Source organism: Lepus europaeus, chromosome 15 (genome assembly GCF_033115175.1).
Source record: "Lepus europaeus isolate LE1 chromosome 15, mLepTim1.pri, whole genome shotgun sequence".
Lineage (NCBI taxonomy): Eukaryota > Metazoa > Chordata > Mammalia > Lagomorpha > Leporidae > Lepus > Lepus europaeus.
The window spans coordinates 32,262,637-32,269,251 of record NC_084841.1 but is presented as its reverse complement, the minus strand read 5'-3'; the positions used below and the strand labels follow the sequence as shown (position 1 = coordinate 32,269,251).

At 38.3% G+C, this 6,615-nt stretch overlaps 1 pseudogene; it reads right to left on the bottom strand.

Moving 5' to 3' along the window:
- Window positions 1–4,104: 4,104 nt before the first annotated feature.
- LOC133774267 (little elongation complex subunit 2-like) lies at window positions 4,105–5,893 on the bottom strand (annotated as a pseudogene).
- Window positions 5,894–6,615: the final 722 nt, after the last annotated feature.

Below are 6,615 nucleotides of genomic sequence, written 5' to 3'. Positions count from 1 at the left end.
GCAACATATACTTACCTAGAATTGCTTAAAATAGACTGTACACACAAAGATCCACTGGGGTGTAGAAACAACATATTAAGATGTTGGATTCATTAATTCTTTAACAAAAAACTAAAAATCCATACTCTTTCATTGGTAACAGTAGATTACATTGGCAATCAACCAATTGGTCTGTCAAATTCCCTCATTGCGTATTATACAATTAACAATTATAGATTAACAATTCTGAGGAATTAGGGATGGACACTGATCACTTGATAATTCTCTCATAAATTCAGCGAGCTCCGTAACTGATTTTATTAATCAAGTATAACAGAACTGATACTTGTCAGTTTCTGGGAGATTGGCAGCTTCTAGTTCCTGTTTTGTGGCTTCTCTCTCAGGGAGCCCTGGAGTCCCATGTAAGAATTCTGTCCCGAGACCAACATTAACATAGAAAAAACACATGGGTGTCTGGAAAATTTCAACTAATCCTAATCATCCAATTATTCCAGACAAGACTCCAAGCATGTGACTAAATTTGTCTTGTACCCCATGTATCAGTCCACCCACCAGCTGCATTTCATTGAGTGACCTCAGTAGAAAAAATTGCCCAGGCAAATCTGTCTGAATTCCCAACTCACCAAAATCTGGAAATATAATACATGATTTTTGTCTCCAGCCACCAAGTTTTGGGATAATGTCTGACTCAGCAATATAAAAGCAAAGAATAAGCAGAAATAAAAGCATCCTCCATCTGTCCTTTGCACTAGGACATTGCAACGCAGATGAGTTTACTTATAACTACTTCAATGACTTTGAGGATTACACTTCAAGGAAATGAATCATGACAAAGTGAAAAGTGGATTAACCAGATTCTTCTTAAGAAATCATGGTTTGAATTTGATACAAATAATAAAAGAAAAAGCAAACAGTAGTAAAGTAAAAGAGCTGAGATTTTTCTTATACATAGTTCAGTGTTTCTTCAGTTTTATTATGAGGAATAGGCAATGATGACCAAATCAGACATGACAAAAAGCCGCACAATGACAAATAAATTGTCAAAAATTTCTGTTAAAATATGCCTTCATTCTCATTAGTTTTGAACCCTACTGTTTGTGAGAAATTATCTAATAACAATTTTTAAAAGATTTTATTTATTTGAGAGGTAGATTTACAGAGAGAGGGAGAGACAGAGAGAAAGGTCTTCCAAACTCTGGTTCACTCCCCAAATGGCCACAACAGCCAGATATGAGCCGATCCAAAGCAAAGATCCAGAAGCTTCTTCTGAGTCTTCCATGTGGTTGCAGGGACCCAGGGACTTGGGCCATCTTTAACTGCTTTCTCAGGCCATAGCAGAGAGCTGCAATGGAAGAGGAACAGCCAGGACAGGAACCTGCACCCATATGGAATGCCAGCAATGCTGGCAGAGGCTTAACCTACTATGCCACATCACCAGCCCTCAAACAACAATTTTTGATATCAATTTATCATTAGTTATAAACTAGCTAAAATTCAAAGTTCTAACATGTGCTATCTCATTTAATAGTTACAATGGCCCAACATGGTGGGAACTTTAGCCATTCTACTTTATAATTAACAAAACAAGAAAACAGAGACATGAGTAATTTGTTCAAGGTTACACAGTTGTTAAGAGATAAAATCAAGAGTCCATCCCTGATGGTCTGGGTTTAGAATCTAGTATCATTGATTAAAATAATTCAACTCTTTCTGTCATAAAATTATAAAACATGAAAAGCTATCAACAGTTGTAAGAATGTATAATACTCTTCATTTCATCTTTATCTTATTTTGAAATGCCTATATGCTTAAAGTTTATGACATACACAGGTGGTACCAAGTATACCACTTAGAAATAAAGGCATATATTGAGAGTGTGTGGTCAAATTTTATTTTTACCTATAATGGTGTGCAATCAGTAAAGCTTAGAAATTACTAAGTTAGGGGGTCGTCGCTGTGGCACAGTGGGTTAAAGCCCTGGCCTGAAACGCCGCCATCCCATATGGGCGCCTGTTCTAGTCCTGGCTGCTCCTCTTCTGATCCAGCTCTCTGCTATGGCCTGGGATTTCAGTGGAGGATGGCCCAAGGCAAGTCCTTGGGACCCTGCACCCACATAGGAGACCAAGAGGAGGCTCCTGGCTCCTGGCTTCGGATAGGCACATCTTCAGCTGTTGCAGCCATCTAGGGAGTGAACCAGTGGATGGAAGACCTCTCTCTCTCTGTCTCTACCTCTCTCTGTAACTCTATCTTTCAAATAAATAAAATAAATCTTTAAAAAAAAGAAAGAACTAAGTTAGAAGTCTATTTAGTGACTGCTAACATTTCATTTCATCCTTTTTCCTTGTTTATTTATTTATATAAAGGGGACAGATTTCATGTATATCACATATACACTTTAAAGAACATAATGATATTCACCCCCACCCTCCCTCCTCCTTCCTTTCTTATTTTTCTTTTAATTTTTCAATTATGTACATTCAATTTACTTTATTTTTTTTAATATAAATTTCCAAAGTACAGCTTATGGGTTACAATGGCTTCCCCCCTCCCATAACTTCCCTCCCACCCGCAACCCTCCCCTTTCCCGCTCCCTCTCCCCTTCCATTCACATCAAGATTCATTTTCAATTCTCTTTATATACAGAAGATCAGTTTAGTATATATTAGGTAAAGATTTCAACAGTTTGCCCCCATATAGCAACACGAAGTGAAAAAACTACTGTTGGAGTGCTAGTTATAGCATTAAATAACAGTGTACAGCACATTAAAGACAGAAATCCTACATAATTTTTTTTAAAAATTAATTTTCTATTCCATTTCCAATTTAACACCAGGTTTTTTTTTTCATTTCCAATTATCTTTATATACAAAAGATCGAATCAGTATATAATTAGTAAAGATCTCATCAGTTTGTACCCACACAGAAACACAAAGTGTAAAAATACTGTTTCAGTACTAGTTATAGCATCACTGCACATTAGACAACAATTGATGGCTCTGATAGGTCTAAGAATCAAAGGGATCACACAAACAAGACAAGTGTCTGCTAATACTAACTGATAGAATCAAAAAGGGAGAGAAGGATCCAACATGGGAAGCAGGATACACAGCAGACTCATAGAATGGCAGATGTCCTAAACAGCACTCTGGCCTCAGAATCAGCCCTTAAGGCATTTGGATCTGGCGGAAGAGCCCATGAGAGTATTGTAGGCATGGAAAGCCAAGATACCATGGAAAAGAAAAAAAAGAAGACCTAAATGAAAGATCTCTGTGAGTGAGATCCCAGTGGAACGAACGGGGCCATCAAAGAAGGAGGTATTTTCTCTGAAGGGAGGAGAGAACTTCCACTTTGACTATGACCCTATTGGAATAAGATCAAAGTCAGCAAACTCTAAAGGCTTCCATAGCCTTGGCAACTTATGACTAGAGCCTAGGGAGATTACTGACGCCATGAACAGGAGTATCAAATTGTTAAGTCAGCAACAGGTTTCACCCTGTACTTACATCCCATGTGGGATCTGTCCTTAATGTGTTGTCTAATGTGCAATTTACTTTATAATCACAATCATAATCTCCACTAAATAAAGAATCCCAACAAGTAGTAAGTGGAGAGAACACTGTTACTCAGGAGTATAATCAAGGACTATTAACAATAATCAAATCTCAAGATGTCAATTTTACTCACATACATTACAATTTTGTACTCTACATATTAGTTACCATAGACCAAGCATAATGGCCTCCAATTGCATCCATTTTGTAAAGACAAGATTTCATTCTTTTTTGTGGCTTGGTAGTATTTCATTGTGTATATAAACCATATTTTCTTTATCCAGTTATAAGTTAATGGACATCTGAGTTGATTCTATAATTAGCTACTGTGAATTGAGCTACAATAAACATGGGGGTACAAATAACTCTTTCGTACGATTATTTCATTTCCTTTGCATAAATTCCCAAGAGTCAGATGACTGGGTCATGCGGTATATCAATTTTCAGGTTTCTGGAGAACCTCTATACTGTCTTCCATAATGGTTGTACTTGTTCACATTCATAGCAACAGTATATTTGGGTACCTATTTCTCCATATCCTTGCCAGCATTTGCTATTGACATTTGGGTGACAGCCATTCCTTTTTTTCTGAAATAGGCTTAAAGAGCTCATCTTGCCTTTTTGACATCTCTCCAACTGATCACATTTTTTATATAGTCTTTTGATAGTTTTTTTTTCAGGACTCTTTAGGACGACAGGTAGTACTGGTCTGGTTTGCTACAACAGCTAGTCCTGAGGAAGAACTTGGGGTAGCTGGTCTAGTACTTAAATTAGAATCCACAGCAGCTGTCTTTACAGTATTGTTATTCTCACACTCCGTATCAATTATTGAACAGTCCTCATCTGTATTGCTACTGCAAAGGTTTTCATTTTCAATTTTAGCTGCTTCTGGCTTTTCCTTTAAATTACCTGTATTCTCTAGAACATTTAGTCTGTCACTTCCAGCACATATATCACTTTTATTAGAGCTTTCTGTTTCCTTACAACGTTCTAGCTGTGAGGCATCAGATATCTTCAAGTCACCATCTTGTAGCAAAAACTTCTCAGAATGTCTTAAGTCGTCACCACCAGCTGCAGATCCCTGGTCATCTTTACTTTTGCACTCCTCTGGGCTGCCATCCACACTGGGGGCTAGTTGTTTCTCCTTCTGCAGTTGTTCCATTAGAATCTGAGATAAACTTCTGGAATTACCTGCAATGTCTGGTGCAACTGGTGCCACAGGTTTGGTTGCTGCTTTGGGGGCTGTGGGAGTATCTAACCTGTCTGAGTACTGTGGAAGTATTTGCTGGACTTGGTGATTTTGATGATTCGCTGGTGGTTACTCCAAAAGTTTCAAGTGCTGTAACATCATCCTCAAAACCCAGATCGAAATTTTCAAGAGTCTCAATTTTTCGGCACTCATAGGACATGCCTATTTCAGATATATACTCTTCAAATTTGTCCGTTAATGCTGCAGACATTATGCATTTTAATGGGGCTTCATAAAACATTTGATTTCTCTCTCATTGTCATTTTCTTTTGGGGAAGTGGTGAAATGATATGAATTATTTTAACTGATTTTGACCCTGCAACAGGTATTACTTGAATACACACTGGAATGTCCCACTGTTCCTTGTAGTCTGGTCCATGATTATTTAATAAAGTAATCAATGATCGACTCGTTAAAGCTATCTGAGGTTGGTATCTTGCAACAAGTTTCTCTGCATTTGGATCTTTACTAGGATCATAATGCATAGCTTCAGCTGTTTGTTCTCATGTTTCAACTGTAGGATCATTTTTGGAGAGTTGCAGCTTTGCAGGCATTGAGGGAAATACTGTTTTCACATATTTTACACTGCCTAACAAAAGAAGAGATTTTCTAACTTCAACCCTCTTTCTATACTGAATGGGAAGAACCCTGTTAAGCTGGTGACTTCATGGAGTGTATAAAACCGAATACTTTTTCACTTGGTCAATACAAGCTCTTAAAATTTGTCCAGTAAAGCGATGGGCATAATCAGAAACCATGTTATAATCCTGTGCACATTTCTTTGCAGAATTCTGCAAAAACTTTAGGAATTCAGTAACTTCTTCACTCACATGTGTTTTCATATCCAGGTACTGCAAGTAGTCACTTTTATTTATTCCATCTGCTTTGGAATTTGGAGGAATATTTGCATATTTAACCAGCAAGTCCACATGACTCCTCTGCTCTCTCTGCTAGACACAATACATAGTTCTTTCACACTTGAAGACGTTGAAAGATCTTTGTAATTTTCCCGAGAGAAAAAAGTCTTAAGGCCATTTTGAGGGGAATCATGCCAGTTCAGTATTGACTCACTCATGGTCATGTTGGAGCTCATCTTTCTAGATTTCTGCTTCACTTCTAGCCCACAAGTCAGCTGATAGCTAAGGCTCCAAAAGAAGCAGAAACCTCTCCAGATCTCATGGTCCGCAGCGGCTCAGGCCTCGGCCACAGACCCCACTCCACTCAATGCTCCCACCTCCAGCTTCTCACTTTTCAGCCATTTTAACTGGGGAGAGGTGAAACCTCATTGTGATTTTTATTTGCATTTCCCTGATGGCTAGTGAACCTGAGCATATTTCCATGTGTCTATTGGCCGTTTGTATTTCATCTTTTGAAAAAATGCCTGTTTATGTCCTTAGTCCATTTCTTAACTTGTTTGTTTTGTTGTTGTTGAGTTATTTGATCTCCTTAAATATTCATTAATCCTTTATCAGATGCATAGTTTAACAATATTTTCTCTCATTCTATTAGTTGCCTCTTTTTTTTTTTTTTTTTTTTTTTTACAGGCAGAGTTAGAGAGAGACAGAGAAAGATCTTCCTTTTTCCATTGGTTCACCCCCCAGGTGGCCGCTACGGCCTGCGCCTTGCAGCCAGCGTGCTGCGGCAATCCAAAGCCAGGAGCCAGGTGCTGGCACCCCAGGCGGAGGATTAGCCTAGTGAGCCGTGGCGCCGGCCCTGTTAGCTGCCTATTAACTTTGTTGAATGTTTCCTTTGCAGTGAAGAAACTTATTGTCTGTTTTTCTTTTATTGCCTGTTCTTCTGGGGTCTTAGCCAACC